Source organism: Melozone crissalis, unplaced genomic scaffold, assembly GCF_028551555.1.
Source record: "Melozone crissalis strain CALT ecotype California unplaced genomic scaffold, PUWL_Pcris_2 ptg000159l_1, whole genome shotgun sequence".
In the NCBI taxonomy this organism is placed as follows: domain Eukaryota; kingdom Metazoa; phylum Chordata; class Aves; order Passeriformes; family Passerellidae; genus Melozone; species Melozone crissalis.
This window is the reverse complement of record NW_026535930.1, coordinates 686,474-707,517: the sequence shown is the minus strand read 5'-3', so window position 1 is coordinate 707,517 and position 21,044 is coordinate 686,474.

Below are 21,044 nucleotides of genomic sequence, written 5' to 3'. Positions count from 1 at the left end.
GGGACTGAAGCCCCTCTCTTGGGGCCCTACAAACAGCGCTCCAAAAGGAGCCCTTGGAGCTCTCCTGGGCCAGCGACTCCCTCTGAGTGGGGCCTCTCCCAGCTGGGAACTCTCCCGTTTGCTGCACTCAGGGATCCTGAACAATGACGGAGCCTGGGCCGATCCCCCCACTCCTCCAGGCTCAATCCTTTGCCCTTTGCTGGGGAGATGCCAAAGGATCCACAGGGAGCATTCCCTGCCCTCAGGGGCACTGTTCACAGGTGCTTTGCACTGACTCTTTATGTCTGTGTGCACACAGGAGTGCCTGTGTTGGGGAAATGTGGCAGAAATGCTGCTCTCTGAGGGTTTTGAGAGCCTTGGATAGCTGAGTCCGTCAGGCCTGTAAATGAGGTTAAGTCATGAGGCCTAAGCAAAGTTAAATGCTTCTAACAGTTGCTCCTTTGCTAAGCTGTTATGTTTAATAAAAGGTATTGGCTAAGTTAAGTACTGGTAAGTGTTATACCACTGTTAAATCATTAAGTCATAGGTTTTAAGTTAGATTAAATACCATTAAGTGTTGTTATTTGCTAAATAGTGAAGTTGAAGGTATCAGTTAAGGTTAAGGTCTGAGTTCAGTTTTGTTAAGTTTGGGCTCTGTTAAGTGTCCTTGTGTCTCACACACACACACACACACACACACACACACAGGGACAGTTCTTGATTCATTTCTGGTTTGATTGCCTGGATTTTGTTTGGTTTTGTTGTTGCTTTGTTTCCTTCGTGTGCCTCAAGTGTCCAGTCAGGAGCAGAGTGACTCTTGCCAAGGAACTTTGTGCTGCTGTCCCTTAATATTAAATCTGGTTTTTGCTGCTCCCTTGCTGGGGATTTTTTCAGCGCTCTCAAGCCCTTGTTCATAACAGGGAGAAGGAGCCCTGGCCCAGGCTCTGGCCCTGGGGGACACGGGGATGCTGCCGGGAGTCCCTGTCCCCCTGTCCCACCCCCAGGGCCCTGGCCCCCCATCCCTGTGTCAGGATCTGGAGTCGATCTCGTGGAACATCCTCTGGGGGAGGCTGCGGGGCCGGGGGGACCCGGGGGGACAGGGGACCCCGCTGTGCACGAGCAGGTTTGGACTGCTCTGGGGGGAACTGTGATGGGCACCAGGGCAGAGTGACCTCCCCAGTGACCTCACACAGCCCCTGTGATGTCACACAGCCTCCTGTGATGTCACACAGTCACCTGTGATGTCACACAGCCCCCATGTGATGTCACACAGTCCCCTGTGATGTCACATTGCCTCCTATTATGTCACACAGTCCCCTGTGACGTCACACAGTCCCCTGTGGTGTTACACAGCTGCTCTGTGATGTCACAGAAGGTGCTGTGATATCAAAGAGTCACACTGTTATGTCACAGTTTGTTCTGTGGTGTCACAGGCTGCTCTATGATGTTACACAGCCACCCAGTGATGTCACAACCCATTCTCTCATGTCACAGAGCCACCCTCTATGATGGCAAGGCTCTATGGCCTCACACTGTCGAAGGAAGGAGACCAGGACACCAGATGGTCATCAACAGGTCTAATTTATTGATTGATTCAGCAACCTAAATACAGTACATAATGAGCCCCATACATATTGCAAAAGCTGAGCTCAGGATTGGCTATTCAGCTACATGTCAACCCGCCTTTTTTAGCCTTTATCTACATTCCTGTGGTTAGCAAGAATAGCCACTTCTGCATTCCACACCCCGTCCTTGTATAACTTCAGCATCTTCTTTGTGAACAAGGACACCCTGCCTGCGAAAGGGCCTCTGCCCTAGTTAGGACATCTTTACCAAATTGATTCGGCTGTGTCCCCTCTCCTCAAGCCGCTCTTTGACAAAACTCTCCACATCACACTACGATGTCACAAACAGCTGTGTGATGCCACAATCCCCTCAGTGATGTAACAAAACCCTCTCTGTGATGCCATACTGCCACTCTCTAATGTCACAGCACACATTTTGATGTCACATCTTGCTCTATGATGTCATACAGCCATGCCTTGATGTCACAACCTGCTCTGTGATGTCACACAGTCCCCTCTATAATGCTGTATCTGCTCAGTGACCTCACTCAACAAACTCTGTGATGTCACCACCCAACCTGTGGCCTCACACAGACCACTATATGCTGTCACACAGCCCCTTGCTGACATCACAGCTGCTCTGTGCCTCCATGACACAGCCACAGAGGTGCTGTTGTGACACAGCCCCCTGGGCCATCCCACAGCCCCTGCCAGTGCTGAGCCCCTGTGAGCTCTGTCTGTGCCCTGCTGGTGTCCCTGAGGGGCCCTGGCAGTGCCCCAGCCCTGCTGGGCTGTGCACAGGAGCTGCTCCTCGCCAGAGCTGTCTCTCTGCAGCGCTGCCATTGCCAGGACCTGCCTCTGGGCCAGGAGCCCGGCCCAGCTCAGCAGCACAGACACAGCACAGGGACTTTAATGAGCCTCTGGGGCTTTGGTGCTCTTTGCATCAGACCCAGTCCCTCACCTCTGAGTGTGCTTAAAGAACTTCTCAGGGACTCAAAAAGAGGGTGAAACACTGAAATTGCTCATACTTTAAATACATCTTTCTGAGGGACAGGACTGAGAAAATGTCCCCAGGTTCCATGTAGAGGAGAACACTGGTGGCAGTCATGACAGGTGGGGACAAGCAAGGGAAAGGTGTCTCTGGTGCTGAGCAAACCTGCGCCTCTCTCCCTGCAGGTTGTCGGCATCCCCTGGCTGCCCCACCTGGCTGGGCCCTTCCTTTGCTGACACCTCTGCCTCTGCCTGCCCACACAAAACCTTGGGCTGCTCCAGGCTCCTGCTGGGGGACGTGCTGCACCACAGCCCTGCCCCTCCAGGGAAATTCCTTTCTCCTGGTGTTTAGTCTGGACCTTTCTAACTGCACTTGGTGCTATTATGTCTTCTTCAGGATCATTCCTACTATGAAGAAAAGCTCCAGTAACTCTAAAACCACCCTTCCATCCCTCCATGGCTACTCCTGTTCTGTCCTCAGTCTCCACACCACTGACCCCAGAGCCATCAGCCTCTACCTTCTGGTTTTGCGATGAGGCCTCCAAATCCCATCTTGGGAGACTTTTGTATCTTCTCCAAGGTCTGTGAAAATGGAAAAATAGTGGTCAAAGGTATTTTCTCCCAAATGTTTCCTTGACAGAACAAGGGTCAATATCTCTAAACTAAACAAGGGTGGATTTACATTTGTTAGAAGGAGGAAATATTTTACAGCTATGAGAGTGGCACAAAGCTGTAGCTCTTTTTCCAGATAAGTGGATTCCCCATCACAGGAATTGTCCAATATCAGGACAATTTGTGCAGCCTGACCCAGTGAAACCGTCTCATCCCTAAGGACGGAATTCCTAAGGACGGAGTTCTCTGTGTTCTCTGATGTGCTGGGTGCCCTCACAATGCTTCTGGCCAGAATGTCTGCTGAGGGCAGCCAGGCTGCTACAGGGGCAGTGACCTCACAGCCATCACCATGGCAGCCCTGTCCCTTGGGCCTGGTTCTCCCCTTTCCTCTGCCCCTGCCTTGTCTCTGCTGGCATGAAGAGTTTTGTCATTAATATCTTGTCCCCGAGGTGCTGGGGCCAATGGCTTCCCAGTCAGGCTCCTGGAGCAGAAGTGGCTTTTCAGGGCCCAGCCAGGAATGAGCCCTGAGGCAGCAGCTCTGCAGTGGTGGCCACCAGGCCGGGCTGCCAAGGGAGGCTTCTGGCCATGGCCTGCAAGCAGCTGCTGCTGCCAAGGTGCCTTTGGTGCCTCAAGCTCTCCCTGGCACAGCTCCCAGCACGGCACTCTGCCCTTGTGCCCAAGGCCTTCCCTGTGCTGGGGCTGGCCTGGGGCTTTTCCTGCAGCGGGACCTGCCCTGCTCATGGCACAGGAAAGGCAGTTCCTGCTGGAGCAGGAGGCTCTGCCTGCAATGGCCTCCAACAACTCCAGTGAGGTCCTGCTGACTTCAAAATTGCTGCCTAGAGCACTATATTGTAATAATTGTTATAGCTCCTGAACTGTGGAGTAAATAACTGTGCTAGTGATCTTTCCGTGTGATCATGATCAGAATAAGCCAGAGACATATTTATATAAATGTATCTGGTATTCTGTCATTAATCCTGCAGGACAAATTGTGTTAAAGTTGAATTCCACCTGTTCAATCTTTTACACCTTTGACAAAGTCTGGGGCTGAGATTGGATCTAGCCGCTCCCAGTCTCCTCTCTTAGAAGGAATTTTAGAAGTCGAGGGGCCCTGCAGAGGTTTCAGGATCCATGGTGGCTGTTGAGTGTCGTTTCTCCACCTCATGTCTCAGCAGGTGTTTCTCCAATAAAGAAAAAAAAGCTTTTGCCTGAAGCTCCCACTGTGCCCATGACAGGAACCCCTGGGAGTGTCTGGGGCATCCCGGGTCTTTGGCAGCCTGGGGGCTCCTGGGATGTCATCGTGGAGCCCCCGTGAGTGCCTGTGACAGATCGGTGCCTTTGCAGCCCAAGGTCCCCTGGGATGTCACCATGGAATGGCTGTGACAGCTCCTGACCACATGGCTCTTTACCATCCCCAGAAAGCCCTGGGAGGTTTCCATGTAGCCCCTGTCTGTGCCTGTGACATTCCAGCTCTGAAACAGCCTGGAGACTCCTGGAAAGTCCCCATGGAACCCCTCTGAGGGCCTCTGAAAAATCTGATCCTGTCGTGGTTTGACAGGAAATGGGACATCTGGGATATGTTGTTTTGCTGTGGTTACCAATGGGTGGTCGGAATTTAAGATGAGCGCCTGGTTTGACCAGTGCGGCATTTGGATCCGCCTCTTGAGACTACGAACCCAAGGGGTTAAAAGCAGGGCTCTTGTCCTTCAGAGCCCTCTTGGGATTTCCGGCGTGAAGAAGTCTCTCCCCCGGCCCAGTTGCTGGCTGGGCTGGGGGAGGGGAAAGCCACGTGGGCCATCTACGGTAGGCCCGGGTTCGGAGGAAGGGTGGCGGACCCTTGAGCGACCTGTTTATTCCCCCTCCCCCCCCCCCCTTTGGAGATGGAGAGAATGCAGCCCGTGCTACCTTGAAACTTGATATCATGTGCCGGCAGGCAGCACGGCTGGGAGGAGAAAGGGGGGGGCAGCGGGCAGTCCGGCCGCCTGGGAGAACTTTTAACCCTTGTGGAGAATGAAGGCTTCGCAGAATATTGCCTTTCCTGGGAAAGGGATAGGAGTGGAAGATGAAGGAAGAAACCAGGCCAGTAAGGGGGGTCTGGCAAAGGGAGAAGAGAGATGTTGAAGGAATGGAGGAAGATGGAGTGGCAGTTTTTGCTGGACTCTTTTTTGTTGTATATCCATGGACTCTTTCCTGGTGAGGCAGAGGCTGTATTGCAGGGGGAAGCGGAGGCTCGGAGTCAAGAGAGTTTGGTTTTGAGACCCCTCGGCCCCAGGGGGTATAGAAGACATGGGGGGGACAAAGGTCCCAGGGATGTGACTGTGCTCTGCTTGGAACGAGACGAGGCATTCTTAAAAGGCCCTGAAGGCAGACCCCTGCTCCATCCGACGCCTGGTGGTGAGAGCACCTTGGCATGGAAAGGAGATGTCACAAGATAGCAAGACTCCGGGCGGATTGCTGATTGTGACAAGAAGTCCGTGGCACAAGGAAGGACTCCGTCTATCCCTTATGAGCTGAAGATTTGATTTTTTTTCTAAAGGGTTGTGCCAGACCAAGTGTGGATAATTTTTGGAAATGTAAATGTGCTTGGGAATTTGGTGGGAGGAGGATAAGGAAGTGTTTCTGTGTAGTTTTCATTCTCCTTGTGTTATTTTTCTTTGTGTGTGTAGTTTAGTAATTGTGTGTGTAGTTTAGTTAATAAACTTCTCTTTATGTTTAAGTTGGAGCCTGCTTTGCTTATTTCCTGGCCACATCTCACAGCAGATATCAGGTAAAAGGTATATTTATGGGGGCTCTGGCTTTGCCAGGCCTAAACTGTGACAGATCCTTAGCAGGCAACCATCACTGGGACCCTATTGCTATGGTCAGTTTCAATGGCAGCCATCACCAGCCCACTATTGTTATGCTCTGTCCCTCGGCAGCTCCATGGAGACCCCATGCCAGGGGTGGTTGCCATGGACACCAGCTGAGACCTGCAGCCAGAGCTGTTGCCATGGCAACCATTGGCAGCCCCATCCCCAGGCTCATGGGATCCCAGAACCACAGAATTAGCTGAGCTGGGAGGGACCCATACGGATTCTCCAGTCAAAATGCTGGCCCTGCACAGGACACACCAACAATGCCAGCCTGGGCCTGGCAGCGCTGTCCAAACGCTGCTGCAGCTCAGAGAGCCCTGGAGCTGGGACCCTTCCCTGGGGAGCCTGGGCAGGGCCCCAGCACCCTCTGGGCAAAAACCTTTTCCTGACATCCAACCTGAGCCTGCCCCGACTCAGCTGCAGCCGTTCCCTCCACTCCTGTCCCTGGGCACCAGAGGGAAGAGGTTCCCACAGCCCCAGCCAGGGACCCGCTCCTAAGGCTGTTGCCATGGCCACAAGGGCTGGGACCAGCTGGGATGCTCAGTTTCCACGGGCCGGGGTTCAGGAATGGGATTCCCCAATTTCCTGCTCCTGCTAAAACCACGCTGCCCTCGCTGCCCTCCCACCTCCCATGGAAAGCACAAAAGGCAAAGATCCTGGGCTGGGATAAGAACAATTTATTGGGAACAGCAACGAGATAAGGAACAAATGGAACAGAAAAACTATTGATCACAGAAGGGATAAATAAAACTGTTTACAGGGAAAACTAAAACACAACTCACTGGCTCTTCCCAGCAACATATTTCCCCCACCTGGAAAGGACACTCTTCTTCTCAGGGAGAGAGAGAGTCCCTTTCCTGCCCCTGGCAATAACCTGAGGTGAGAATGAATGTAATGACAGGACCATGGAAAGACCCTCATGTTCTTCAGTTCTACACCATGTCATTGACAGGGGAAGGTATTGGGGCAGTTGTCTTCCCAGCATGGATCATAGGGAACATGGATCACCCGCGCTCTTCCCAACGTTAGACCTCCATTGGGGATGAAGCTGGAGCAGTTCACAAAGCTCCTCCTGCAGCTGGGGCACTCGCAGGGCTTCCCTTAGTGGCACCTCCATTGGTGTTTTGTCATGTTAGAGCTATGGGTGAAGGTCTTCCCACACTGGGGACACTCGTAGGGCCTCTCCCCAGTGTGGATGTGTTGGTGGGTGATGAGGTGGGAGTTTTGCTTGAAGCCCTTCCCGCACTCAGGGCAGCGGAAGGGCCTCTCATCCGTGTGAATCCGCTCATGCAGGAGGAGATTGGAGCTGCTCTGAAACCTCTTCCCACAGGTTGGGCACTTGTAGGGCCTCTCCCCAGTGTGGGTGCGCTGGTGCCTGATGAGGTTGGAGTTGTTCTTGAAGCCCTTCCCACAGTCGGGGCAGCGGAAGGGCCTCTCCTCTGTGTGAATCTGCTGGTGCTGGAGGAGACTGGAGCTGGTCTGAAACCTCTTCTGACACTGGGGACACTCGTAGGGCCTCTCCCCAGTGTGGATGCGTTGGTGCCTGATGAGTTCTGACCTGTAGCTGAAGCCCTTCCCACACTCCCCACACTCGCAGGGCCATTTCCCGGTGTGGATGCGTTGGTGGCGGATCAGGGTGCTCCTCGGCCTGAAGCTCTTCCCACACTCCAAGCACTTGTAGCCCTTCTCTCCATCATTAAGCTGCTCATGGACCACCAGCTCTGAACCCTGGCGGAAGCTCTGTCCACCTTCCTGGCTCAGGGAGGGTCTTTCCTCCTCAGAGCACCCCAGACTGGGTTTGCAGCCCCTCTTCCTATGGAATCTCTGGGGAGTTTCCTCCCCGTTGGATTCCTGTGCCCTGGAGTCACTCATCACGGCCTCTTCCTGCACGTTCTGCTGTGGGGATTTGTCCTCCCTGGTCCCAATCCTCATCTTCCTCTCTGGGGACGGAAAGACAAGGAGAGGATGGGATTTGCCTCTGTGCCAGAGGGCAGGGGAAGGAGATTCCCCCAGTGCATCTCCAGTAGGATGGTGTTGGCAGCAGGGTTGTCCTGCAGCCAGGGGCCATGCTGGGCTGGGAGATGGGGCAGGAGAGAGGGGGAAAGGGGCACTGATTTCCTTCTCACCTGCCTGGGTGTCCTGGGGATCCTTCTTGTTCCTCACAGCCTCCTTTTCCATCTGGCAAAGGTTTGGGGATGGGAAATTCTGTTTTGGGAGGAAAACAAGGAATGAGTGCATTGAGTTTTGCACTGGGTTTAAGGCAAACCTGGGAAGGGTCTAAACCAGAATTACAATTTAAAAGAAAATGAAGATCAAGGCAATGATACAGAAACACTGTCTTAAACTGACAGAGTCAGGATATAACCTGACACCCTGTATGTAAGGGTGGTGGCAGCAGTCCCATTAAATGGTGGCTGCAGTCCTGTTGGAGTGATGAACGTGATTCTGTCAAAGCAGTGATGCTGTAGAAGGGTCTGGCCTTCCTCTGGAGGTCCACTGGTGGTTCTGGAGCTCTTGTCCTCTGGGAATCCAGTAGGCAAGCTGCTCCTGGTTGTAGCAAGGCTCAGCTTATATCCAGGCAGGAATGCTTGGATCCTCCCCCTGGGCGGAGCATCCCACAATGGGAAGATGGAATTTTATCAGTCCTTCAGGGACACTCAATGGCCCATTAGCAGAAGATATCTCCCCTGGAGGGCGTTGTCAGGGCTGAGTCATGCAAGAGATAAAGAACACTGCCCCACCTGTTTCTAACAGTGGAGATGGTGATTGAAAACATGCATTTGGTTACATCTTGCATTGCAACCTGAAACAGTGGGGTAATTCCTGCTCAGGGGGGTGAACACCACCCCCCTTACCCAAACTGGCTCAGGTGTAAAACCCCCACACACAGGGGACAATATCACACTTGCCCTGCTCCAGGGGAGGTCTCTGTCCCTTGTCACTCATCTTTTCTCTTTCTTTCCATCTCTCTACCTCACATTTACTGTTCAATAAAAACCATTTTGGATTTGGTGTCGTTAGCACCTTAATTGGGGCAGAGGAATCTCTCTAACAATTTGCATAACCAGACTGTGACATTATTTTTGCACAGTGTGTTTAGGCGCTGTTCTCTGAACCCAAGTGCCTTTGACAACAGCATGGCTCCCTCCACTGACGAGGTTGTGGTTCTCTCTGGAAGAACTCTTGGAAACTTGGACACAGTCTCTCCTTCCTCCTGCGGAGCTTATGGAGCTTATAAAAGTTTTTTTTCTTTATGGGAGAAATGATGAGGAAAATGGCTTTTATGGCTGGCCAGTGTAAAGAAAATAATTTGCTGCCTTTCCTTATAAAGTTGTTAAAATCACTGGAGGAAACGGAGCAAATCTTACCAGTGAGACTGACAAGGTTCATTCACCCCATGGTGAGGAATGCAAGGCAGCTAAAAGTCCCAGAAGAAGCCCAGCTCAAGTAGATAAATTTCCGAATAAGTCCTGAATTCCCAGGCTTGGGGGCTTTACCAAATGTGACAATCATTTTTCTCTTTATCCCTGTCACCTTTGTTACTGCTACACACAGCTTTCCATTCCTTTTAATAATCTGTATTGGGCCAAATTTCCACTTTCCTTTTATTGAAACCTGCCAGCAGCTTAGCTGGAGCTGTGCAGGAAGCAATGAATATTGGAATTGCCACTTCACTGCTTGGATTGTCAGTTTATTCATGTTTGGGATTTGTTTGCACTTTCATCACAAGTTACTTGTGGGAAGACTATATATTCTTCACAGTGATTTTGCAGAGTCAAATTTGATCTCTGCCAAGTTTATTTTGTCCAGTGCCCAGAGGATGCTCAAGGGGTCTCTGTGCCTCTCGCACTGGGAGATGCTTGGGAGGGGTTTGGCGGGGGGGGGGGGTTTCCTCTCCCTGTCAGCCCAGACTGTTCCCCAGGGGGTTTCCCTGTCCCTGTCACCCCAGGCCATTCCCCAGGGGGTCTCCATAATTTTCACCCAGGAAATGCCTGGGGGGTCTCCCTCCCTCTCACCTCTGTGCCAGGGGGTGCTCGGTGCAGTCTCTGTCTCTCTCAGCCCAGGGGATGCTCAGGGGTCTCTGTCCCTCTCAGCCCAGGGGATGCTCAGGGGTCTCTGTCCCTATCAGCCCAGGGGATGCTCGGGGGGTCTCCTTCCCTCTGGCCCCAGGCAATGCCTGTGCAGGGCTGGGGACCAGGGGCTCTGTGTCCCTCTCACCGCTGAGGGTGCTCGGGGCTGGGGGGGCTCTCCGACCTTCTCACCCCTGGGGAGGCCGGGGGGGTCTCTGTCCCTCTCAGCCCTGCTGTGACCTCACCCAAACATCATTGGGGTCACAGGGAAAGAGACACCCCCAAAGCCCCAGAAGGGCTGAACCTGGGATTTGGTTTGGGGCTGAGGATTTAGGAAGGGGCTGGAATTGGGGCTGGGCTTGGAGTTGGGGCTGAGATTCGATTAGAGCTTAGATGGGGGTTAAAGCTAGACATGTGATTAACTTTAGGGCTGGGGTAGGGATTGGGTCTGGGGATAGATGAGTTTGGGACTGGGATGAGAATAAATACAAAACTGTGAGTGTGTCTAAACATGGAGTGAGACTGAGACCAGGATCAGGGTCAGGTTTGGGATTGAGCTCACCCAGAGCGGGACAGGGGGGATGTCACAGTGGGAAGGTTTGGGGAAAATCCTGGTTTGGGGAAAAACAAGGTGTGAATGCCTTGGGCTGCGGACTCCTCCAACCCATGTCCATTTCTAGAAGTCACCTGATGTCCAAAAATCAAGAGTGAATTAAAAAAAGCCACCAGGAGTTTCCCATTTCCAGTCTCATCCCTCTTGGGTTATGCTTGCTCCCCCATCTCAGGGCTGCTGGGGATTCCATCGGTCCTGGGGATCCCTCCTCTCCAGGGTCCTGCTTTTGGATTCTGGGAGGTTCTGGGGTCCCAAGGTCCCCCTCTCCAGCCTCCCCTCAGTCCAGCCACTTGGGGTTCCCCTTTCTTTCCACCACCCTGTCCTAGTTTAAGGCAAAATCGGTTGAAACCCTCCAAAAGGAGTTTCCTCTAGAATGCCGATTCAGCAGCCCCACCCTCAGCCAGTCCGGGAAAATATTTCCGGGGAGAAAAGTGGAAAAAAACTTTATTCTACAGGCAAAGCATTCACCAGCACAAAAAATTGAACAATATTAAGCAAGGAAAACTCCTGCTGCTCCAAAATAGATGACAAACTCTGAAAGTCCCTCCTTGAGTTGTAGCTCTGTGCACTCAGTGTCTTATCAGTGCCTTATCAGTCTCTTATCAGTCTATTACCAGCCTCTTATCAGTCCATCCAGCGCTGGAAATGCCTCAGCCCAGGCCCGTCCCAGTGGGCTTCACGGAGGAGCTGCCGGTGGTGTTCTGGGTGTTCAATCCAGAGCAGATTTAAACAGCTCCAAAGAAAAAGAAAAACCACAGTCCAGGGAACTTCTCTGCCTCAGCGAGCTAAAAACTAACTAAAAGCAAAGGAGAGCTCTGTCCTGCTCTCTGTCCATCCAGCAGCTGGAATGTAGAGGAGTGAGTACAGTTTCTGAAAACAAACTGCGGCTTCTTCCTCCTCCCCTTCGCTCTCAGAACCAGCCTTAAAGGTGCAGAACTCATTTCTGGGCTAAACAGACCGATGGGGTACGAGCATCATGAAGTCACCCCAGGACACGCCCCTGTCACGGTCAGGGGGTCCCGTCCCCGCCTCATCTCCGGGCTGCCGGGCGTCCCCCAGCTCCGGTATCGCCCCTTCCCCTCTCTCCGCCCCGGGGGTCCCCCGTTCCTCAGCCCCGGCTCTAACGGGGATCCCCAAAACAAATGTCCCGCCCCGTCGGTACCGGGCCATCCCCACGTGGACCCCCCGGGACCCTCCCGAGGGGCGATCGCGGCTCCTCTCCCCCCGAAAAAGCTCCTCTTAGGGAGCCCGGAGATATCCGGGGCTCGAGTCCGGGATCTGCCGGCTCCGAACACTCTCCAAAAGAATCGTCCCGGAGACCCCTGGCTGGAGCCGGGGCGAGCTCGGCCTCCACCCTCCCCTGCGGCTCGGGGCTGGGGGCGATGCTCCCGGGGCAGGGGGCGCTGCAGGCTCGGCGTGCGGGCGCTGCGAGCGCCGCGTTTCTCCCCCTCCTGCTCCTGCTCCTCCTCTCCCTCCTCTTCCTCCCGCATTTCCTCCGCTGCCAGCCCGGACCCCCCTTTCCCACCGCTCTGCCCCGCGGCCCCGCAGCACCGGCTGCTGGGTGGGGGAGCCCCCGATCGGCCCCAGGGCTGGGCAGGGGCTCGGGGACCCCCCCGGGGCGGATCCGTCCCCCCGGCCCGAGCCCCAAATTCCGCTCCGCGGCCGCCGGGCTCTGCGGATCCGCCTGGCAACCTGTGAGTCATCGGCGGGAAAAGCTCTGGTTGGCTGGAAATTGTTTACCGCGTCCTCTAATTGGCTGGAATTGTGAAAGGCGCTGCTCCCTGCGGGTGACCCTGGGAGCTGTGGAGTCCGGGCCAGAGCCTTTTCCTATTTCTTTATGTTCTCTGAGACCATTTTCCAATTTCTTTCTGTCCCTCTGAGAGTTCTTCCCGATTTCTTTCTCTTCCTCTCTCCTTCCCGTGTCTCGTTCAGTTCAATTCAAGTTCGAGCAGATCCGGAGATTTCGCTCCCATGGTCTCATTCGCTCATTCACTGGGGCAGAGGCGTCTTTCCCTTGCGAAATCTTAACCCATGGGCGGGGTCATTTCCCAGCCCAATCCTTCCAGGATTTTGTTGCGGACTCGCTTCCATTTCCTCCCTCCCTCTACTTCCAGCGGGGAAGGTGCTGGAAAATGCCCGGCAAAGCCACCTTTGCTGTGTGCCCACAGAGCTGCTGGACCTTGTCCCCTGGCCCTGCACAGCTCCTTGGGAGGCACGGCAGGAGCAGCACCCTGGGAGCTTCGGGAATGCCCCTCTGGCATCCATGGCAAACACTGCCAGGGGCTGGAATTCCAGTTCCCGGCCAGGTAAAGATGTTCCTGCCCTTGAAGGCAAAGCACTTAAGAAGGTGCCAAAAGCCAAGTGGAGCAAGATCCTACAGTGACATTTCACTGCCAGCCTTCCAAACTTCACCCATGGCTGTTGTAGCCCGTGGATTGGGAGTTAAATCATGGCAGGGTCTTTGGTGGGAGCTGCTCTGGGTCAAGGGAGACCCTGAGAGAGAAACAGAGCAGGGAAAGAGAGGCAGGAGAGAAAGGACGGCATAAACACAATCAGCTGAGAAGGTGGCACTCAGAAAACAGACCAGAACTGACTGAAAGTGAATGGGACAGAAAGAAATAATTCTGCACTTTTCATTTCCTATCAAAATACAATTTCTTCATTTTCTCAAAAACCTCCTCCCAATGTCATTCAGCAGGGCTGTAAGAAAGTTCTTTGTTCTCTGTCAATATTCCAGGCTGCAGCCACAAGCAAACAGGGAATGAGGATTTTGCTGCTCCTGGGGAGTTTGACATCGTCAGCTGAGGAGAGGAGGAGGCACCAGAAGAAAAGAGCAGCTGGGCTTCACTCTTCCACAGGAAAAAGAGTGGAGAAAATCTCTCATCCTGTCTGCAGCTGCTCCCACAGGGATGTGAGGGCTGATCCCAGAGCCCCAAGGGTCACAGTCAGAGCTGCCCTCAGGGAATGCTCACCTGGTATTGAGGGGCAGTGTGGGAGCACCTGGATCTTGGGGCACCCAGCTGCTCCTCATGTTTGGAGGTGCCTGAGGAGGGCTGGGATGATGCCAGGGACATCCTGCAGTGACATCCCCCCTGTCCTGCTCTGGGTGAGCTCAGTCCCAAACCTGACCCTGATCCTGGTCTCAATCTCACTCCATGTTTAGACACACTCACAGTTCTGTATTTAATCACATCCCAATTCCAAACTTGTCTAGCCCCAGACCCAATCCCAACCCCAGCCCTAAAGCCAATCCCATGTCTAGCATTTACCCCAATCCCAGCTCTAATCCAAATCTCTGCCCCAATACCAACCCCAGCCCCAATTCCAGCCCCTTCCTAAATCCTCAGCCCCAAACCAAATCCCAGGTTCAGCCCTTCTGGGGGTTTGGGGGTGTCTCTGTCCCTCTGACCCCGATGATGTTTGGGTGAGGTCACAGCAGGGCTGAGAGGGACAGAGACCCCCCCGGCCTCCCCAGGTGTGAGAAGGTCGGAGAGCCCCCCCAGCCCCGAGCACCCTCAGCGGTGAGAGGGACACAGAGCCCCTGGTCCCCAGCCCTGCACAGGCATTGCCTGGGGCCAGAGGGAAGGAGATCCCCCAAGCATCCCCCAGGTGAGGGGACATAGACCCCTGAGCATCCCCAGGGAACGGGGCAAAATAAACTAGGCAGAAATCAAACTTAATCCTACATAAAATACTTTGATGAATATTTGATTTTCCCGAGAGTCACATGTGATGGAAATGCAAATAAATCCCAAACAGGAATAAACTGACAATAGAAGAAATTCTGTGGCAATTCCAAGTTTCATTGGTTCCTGCACAGCTCCAGCTCAGCTGCTGGCAGGTTCCAATAAAAGAAAAGTGGAAATTAGGCCCAATACAGATTATTAAAAGGAAGGGGAAACTCTGTGTAGCTGTCACAAAGGTGACAGGGATGAAGAGAATAATGATTCTCACATTTGGCAAAGAACCCAAGCCTGTGAATTCCAGAGTTATTTGGGAATTTAGCTACTTGAATTGTGCTTTTTGTTGGACTTTTAGGAGCCTTGTGTTCCTCACCATGGGGTGAATGAATCTTGTCAGTCTTGCTGGTAACATTTGCTCCCTTTCCTCCAGTGATTTTAACAAACTTTTCAAGGAAGGACAACAAAATATTTTCTTTTTCACTGGCCACCTCTAACAGCCATTTTCCTCATCAGTTCTCCCATAAGGTGCTCAGAGGAAGCTGTGTCCAAGTTTCCAGGAGTTCCTCCAGAGAGAACCACAACCTCCTCAGAGGAGGGAACCATGCTGTTGTCAAAGGCACTTGGGGTCAGACAACGGTGCCTTGAACCCACTATGGCAAAATAATGCGACATTATTGAGAAAATAATTGAGATTATTTTCTAAATCTGCTTAAGAAAATTGTTGGAGAGATTCCTCTGCCCCAATTAAGATACTAACAAGACCAAATTCAAGGTGGATTGTACTGAACAGTAAATGTGAGGTAGAGAGAGAGTTGGAAAGAAAGAGAAAAGCGGGGAGAGTAAGGGCGTGACAAGGGACAGAGACCTCACCTGGGGCAGGGCAAGTGTGACATTGTCCCCTGTGTGTGTGTGGCCTTCCCGGGGTGGGGGTTTTACACCTGGGCCAGTTTGGGTAAGGGGGGTGGTGTTCACCCCCTGAGCAGGGATTACCCCGCTGTTTCAGGTTGCAATGCAAGATGTAACCAAATGCATGTTTTCAATCCCCATCTTCATCAACTGCTATATACAGGTAGGCCAGTGTTCTTTATCTCTTCCATGACTCAGCCCTGATAACGCCCTCCAGGGGAGATATCTTCTGCTAATGGGCCATTGAGTGTCCCTGAAGGACTGATAAAATTCCATCATCCCATTGTGGGGTGCTCCGCCCAGGGGGAGGATCCAAGAATTCCTACCTGGATATAAGCTGAGGCTGGCAACACCAGCAGCACCTTGCCTACTGGGTTCCCAGAGGACAAGAGGTCCATAACCACCAGTGGACCTTCAGAGGAAGACCAGACCCTTCTACAGCATCACTTCTTGGACAGAATCACGTTCATCACTCCAACAGGACTGCAGCCACCATTTAATGGGACTGCAGCCACCACCCTGACCAACAGGGTGTCAGGTTATATCCTGACTCTGTCAGTTTAAGGCAGTTTTTCTGTATCATTGCCTTGATCTTCATTTTCCTCTTAAATTGTGATTCTGGCTTAGACCCTTTCCCAGGTTTGCCTTCAAACCAGTAAAAAAACCAATGTGCTCATCTGTTGTTTTCTGCCGAAAACAGGATTTCCCATTCCCAAACATTTGCCAGATTGAAGAGGAGGCTGTGAGGAAGATGAGGATGCCCCAGGACACCCAGGAGTGAGGAGGAAGTCAGTGCCCCTTTCCCCCTCTCTCCTGCCCCATCTCCCAGCCCAGCATGGCCCCCAGCTGCAGGACAACCCTGCTGCCAACACCATCCTACCGGGGATGCACTGGGGGGATCTCCTTCCCCTTCCCTCTGGCACAGAGGCAAATCCCATCCTCTCCTTGTCCTTCCTCCCCCAGACAAGAAGCTGAGGATGGAGACCAGGGAGAAAAAATCCCTGCGGAATAACCTGGAGGAAGAGGCTTTCATGAGTGACTCCAGGGCACAGGAATTCAACGGGGAGGAAAATCCCCAGAGATCCCACAGGAGGAGGGGCTGCAAACCCAGCCCAGTGTGCTCTGAGTAGGAAAGATCCTCCCTTAGCCAGGAAGGTGGACAGAGCTTCAGCCAAAGCTCAGAGCTGGTGGTCCATGAGCAGCTTAATGATGGGGAGAAGCACTACAAGTACTTGGAGTTGGGAAGAGCTTCAGGCACAGCAGCACCCTGATCAGCCACCAGCTGATCCACACCGGGGAATGGGCCTGTGAGTGTGGGGAATGTGGGAAGGGCTTCAGCTACAGGTCAGAACTCATCAGGCACCAACGCATCCACACTGGGGAGAGGCCCTACGAGCGTCCCCAGTGTCAGAAGAGGTTATGGACCAGCTCCAGTCTCCTCCAGCACCAGCAGATTCACACAGAGCAGAGGCCCTTCCGCTGCCCCGACTGTGGGAAGGGCTTCAAGCAAAACTCCAACCTCATCAGGCACCGGCGCATCCACACTGAGGAGAGGCCCTACAGGTGTCCTCAGTGTGGGAAGAGCTTCACCCAGAGCTCTCACTTGACCAGTCACCAATGGAGGCACTGGTAAGGGAAGGCCTCCAATGCCCCAAGTGCAGGAGGATTTTGTGCACTGCCCCAACTCCAGTAATAGGAGTATCCATGTTGGGAAGAGCCCTGATGATCCATGTTCCCCAGGATCCATGCTGGGAAGACACCTGTACCTTTTCCTGTCCCTGCCAATGACATGATGTGGGATAGAAAAACATGAAGGTCTGGCCATGGCCCTGTCATTACATTCACTCCCCCCTCAGGTCATTGCCAGAGGCAGGAAATGGACTCTCTTTCTCCCTGAGGAGAAGGGTGAAATTTCCAGGAAGGGGAAATTGTGCCCAGGAAGACCCAGTGAGTTTTGTTGAGTTTTCCCTGTAAACAGTCCCTTCTGCTATCAATATTGTTTCTGTTTTTGGTTGTTCCTTATCTCGTTGCTGTTCCCAATAAATTGTTCTTATCCCAGCTCAGGATCTTTGCTTTCTGTTCTTTCCATGGGAGGCGGGAGGGCAGTGAGGGCAGCGCGGTTTTAGTGAGAGCAGGAAATTCAGGGATCCCATTCCTGAACCCCTGTCTGTGGAAACCCACAGACAGAGAATCCCAGCTGGTCCCAGCCCTGGTGGCCATGGCAACAGCCTTGGGAGCGGGTCCCTGGCTGGGGCTGTGGGAACCTCTTCCCTCTGGTGCTCAGGGACAGGAGTGGAGGGAACGGCTGCAGCTGAGTCGGGGCAGGCTCAGGTTGGATGTCAGGAAAAGGTTTTTGCCCAGAGGGTGCTGGGGCCCTGCCCAGGCTCCCCAGGGAAGGGTCCCAGCTCCAGGGCTCTCTGAGCTGCAGCAGCGTTTGGACAGCGCTGCCAGGCCCAGGCTGGCATTGTTGGGGTGTCCTGTGCAGGGCCAGCAGTGGGACTGGAGGATCCTGATGGGTCCCCCCCAGCTCAGCCAATTCTGTGGTTCTGGGATCCCATGAGCCTGGGGATGGGGGCTGCCAATGGTTGCCATGGCAACGGGCTGTGGCTGCAGGCCTGAGCTGGTGTCCATGGCAACCACCCCTGGCATGGGGTCTCTGTGGAGCTGCCAAGGGACTGACCATAGCAACAGGGGGCTGATGATGGTTGCCATGGAAACTGACCATAGCAACAGGGTCCTGGTGATGGTTGCCTGCTAAGAATCAGATTTGTCACAGGCCCTCAGAGGGGTTCCATGGGGACTTTCCAGGAGTCTCCAGGCTGTTCCAGAGCTGGAATGTCACAGGCACAGACAGGGGCTACATGGAGACCTCCCAGGGCTTTCTGGGGATGGTAAAGAGCCCTGTGGTCAGGAGCTGTCACAGCCATTCCATGGTGACATCCCAGGGGACCTTGGGCTGCAAAGGCACCGATCTGTCACAGGCACTCACGGGGGCTCCAGGGTGACATCCCAGGAGTCCCCAGGCTGCCAAAGAGCCAGGATGTCCCAGACACTCACAGGGGTTCCTGTCATGGGCACAGTGGGAGCTTCAGGCAAAAGCTTTATTTCTTTATTGGAGAAACTCCTGCTGAGACCTGAGGTGCAGAAAGTACACCCAACAGCCACCATGGATCCTCAAACCCTTGCAGGGCTCCTAGACTGCTAAAATTTCTTCTAAGAGAGGAGACTGGCAACAGCTGGATCCAATCCCAGCTCAAGAATTTGTCAAAGGTTTATGTGTAAAAGATTGGACAGGCGGAATTGAACTTTAACCCAATTTGTCCCACAGGATTAATGATGGAATACCAGATATATTTATATAAATACAGCTCTGATTGATTCTGATCATGATCGGACAGAAAGATTTTAACTCGAGTTATTTACTCCACAGTTCAGGAGCTTTATCAATTATTAGAATATAGTGCTCTAGGATGCAATTTTGAAGTCAACAGATTGGTCTATGACATCAGAGAGTTTGTTGTGGAAGTCACTGAGCAGCTACAGCATCATAGAGGGGATTCTGTGACATCACAGAGCAGGCTGTGGCACCATGGCATGGCTGGATGACATCACAGAGCTGGCTGTGAGGTTCAAAGTATGTGCTGTGACATTAAAGAGTGCCAGTATGACATCACAGAAAAGGTCTCGTGGCATCACTGAGGGGTTTGTGACATCACAAAGCTGTCTGTGACATCATAGTGTGAGGCAATAGAGCAGACTCTGCCATCATCGAGGGTGGCTCTGTGACATCAGAGAGTGGGTTGTGAAATCACTGGGTGGCTGTGTAACATTATAGAGATGGTTGTGACATCACAGAGACTTCTGTGACATCACAAAGCAGATGTAGCATATCGTAGGGTGACATCTCATAGTCAGCTGTGTGAGATCACAGGGGCTGTGTGACAACCCAGAGTGGGCTGTGACATCACTGGTGGCTGTGTGACATTGCAAAAGAGCTGTGTGGCATCATAGGGGCTGTGACATCACAGGGGCAGTGTGACATCATGGGGGCTGTGTGAGGTCACTGGGGAGGTCACTCTGCCCCAGCCCCCCTCATAGCTCCCCCCAAAGCAGTCCAACCCTGCTCGTGCACTGTGGGGTCCCCTGTCCCCCCGGGTCCCCCTGCCCCTGGCCCCGCAGCCTCCCCCAGAGGATGTTCCACGAGATTGACCCCAGAGCCTGACACGGGGACGGGGGGCCGGGCCCCGGGGGTGGCACAGGGGGACAGGGACCCGCCGGCAGCGTCCCCGTGTGCCCCAGGGCCAGAGCCTGGGCCAGGGCTCCTTCACCCTGTTACCAACGAGGGCTTGAGAGCGCTGAAAAATCCCTGGCAAGGGAACAGCAAAAACCAGATTTAATATTAAGGGACAGCAGCACAAAGTTCCTTGCCAAGAGTCACTCTGCTCCTGACTGGACACTTCAGGCACACCAAAGAAACAAAGCAGCAACAAAACCAAACAGAATCCAGGCAATCAAACAGAAATGAGCTGAGATCTGTCCCAGTGTGTGTGAGACACAAGGACAGTGAGGGCAAGGATAAAACGAATAAAGAAATAAAAGCTTGACAGAGGTCAAACTTAACAGGACTTCACTGATACCTTAACCTTAACTGATACCTTCAACTTCACAATTTAGGAAAAGAACAGAGCTTAACAGCATTTAACCTCACTTACAACCAATGACTTAAGGATTTAATAGTGGAATAACATTAAACAATATTAAACTTAGCTTATAACATAGTAAACTTTGCAAAAAAAGAAACAATACCCTTTTTAACTTAACTTATTTGTCATGATGTAACCTTACTTACAGGCCTGACTGACTCAGGTGTCCAAGGCACTCAAGACCCTCAGAAAGCAACATTTCTGCCACATTTCTCCAGCACAGGCACTCCTGTGTGCACACAGACACAAAGACTCAGTCCAAGGCACCTGTGAGAAATTCCCCTGAGGGCAGGGAATGCTCCCTGTGGATCCTTTGGCATCTCCCCAGCAAAGGGCAAAGGACTGAGCCTGGAGGAGTGGGGAGATCGGCCCAGGCTCTGTCATTGTTCAGGATCCCTGAGTGCAGCAAACGGGAGAGTTCCCAGCTGGGAGAGGCCCCACTCAGAGGGAGTCGCTGGCTCAGGAGAGCTCCAAGGGCTCCTTTTGGAGCGCTGTTTGTAGGGCCCCAAGAGAGGGGCTTCAGTCCCAGCAATGGTTCATCCTGGCCACACTTGGCATCAACAGCTTTCTTTGGCAGGGTGAGAACAGGGATGTGGTGCCACTGAGGGAACAAAAACAGTTCCCAGGCTGCTCCTACAGAAACCAGGAGCTGGTTGGGCAGCAGCAGTGCCTGGAGCAGACAGTGTTTGTACTGAGCTGCAGAGGGGCTGAGCCCAGGGGCTGTTGGCCAAGGCCCAGGCCCAAGGAGCATTTCTCAGCTGGCAGGGCGGCCTGAGAAGGGGAGGGGGGAATGCAGCAGCACAGGGCCATGGAACCAAGGGACCATTGTGACACTGTGGGGCCCTGTGAGACCAAGGGACCATTGTGACACTGTGGGGCCCCATAAAACCTAGGGAGCACAGAACAGCTCTGGCTGGTTTGGCCTCCCATGGACTGCCTGACTGGTCCAGCTGACCTGTGCATGTTGAGGGTCACTTCTCATCTGCTGCTGAAACACTGGGGCTCTGTGCTTTCCTTCCCAATGGAAAAGAACTGTCCTTCTGCTCCAGGCACCCATGGCCAGAATTGGGA